Source organism: Vitis riparia, unplaced genomic scaffold (assembly GCF_004353265.1).
Source record: "Vitis riparia cultivar Riparia Gloire de Montpellier isolate 1030 unplaced genomic scaffold, EGFV_Vit.rip_1.0 scaffold472_pilon_pilon, whole genome shotgun sequence".
Classification (NCBI taxonomy): Eukaryota; Viridiplantae; Streptophyta; class Magnoliopsida; order Vitales; family Vitaceae; genus Vitis; species Vitis riparia.
The window spans coordinates 197,707-198,897 of record NW_023269686.1 but is presented as its reverse complement, the minus strand read 5'-3'; positions in this window follow the sequence as shown (position 1 = coordinate 198,897).

Here is a 1,191-nt window from a genome sequence, read left to right as displayed (position 1 = left end):
CACCATGGCCATTTTCCTAGTCGTTCACATCATGCTATAGGAAGGAAGTGGGGTTATCCCGATGTTTTAGCTTAGTTGGAGTTTATAGGGGCATGTTGAGGTTCGGAGCACTCGGGCTTGTTTTGATCGTATCTCCCTCATCCAAACCCGGAATCAAGAACCGTTTCTTTTTATGGATTCCTTATTCTTCTATGAACATTCTATAAAATTTTCAAAATTTTTTGCAACTGGTCGGCTGGTTGGCAGCCGATTCAGCCGAATCATCGAGTCAGCCGGTGTAGAACACTAATTTTTGGTAATTGTTTTGATCGTATCTCCCTCTTCCGAACTCGGAATCATGCACCTTTTTTTTCATGGATTCCTTACTCTTCTAGGAACATTCTATCAAATTTTCAAAATTTTTGGCCATCGGTTCGACCAGTTGGCATCCGGTTTGGCCGGTTCATTGAGTCAGCTGAGGTAAAACACTAATTCTAGTAATTTTTGGGCCCAAATCCTACATGGCTCAGGCCCGTAAGCTCTAGATTGGTTTTGGGTCCATTTTGGGCCTTGGTTTGGGTTCCTTGCAGCCCACCACGAATCCATATGGATTCTTGGTGGTGAAGCAAGCTGAAAACTGAAGGGAATGAGTTGGCCTTGTAAGTATAAGAGAAGTAATGAGGGGTGTGGTTCCCATGTTGATGAAGGGGATTTTGGTGCTGAAGGGGAAGGAACCCAGGAGGCTCAAATGCTAAGAGGGGTATGAGTATAAAAGGTGAGAGGATAGGAGAGCAAAATGAGGAGGGGAAATTTTGGAGAGGGGAAATTTTGCTGGTGAGAAAAACAAAAGGTCAGTAGCATCTTCTTAGTTGAGAGTGTGGGGAAAAGCTTCAGCACTGTGATTTTTTTTGAAGAGGAGAGTGATAGCATCTCAGTTTTGGAAGTCATCATCGGCATACATGGATCATATTTGGTGGAGATTCTGAGGTAAGCATGCTGAATTTTCTTTACTTACAGTTTTTCTTCCTCGTCTTCATATGCTTTTTCTCCTTCCTCATCATCTCTTCTTCCCTTTGATATGAAGATTGTATTGCTTGGGTGTGGATAATAAAGGCCACACATGATTGTTGTTGATTGGTTATGAATGGTTTAGGAACTTTCTGACCGAATTTGGAATTTTTTATTAACCGGTTCAGCACAATAGCTGGCTGC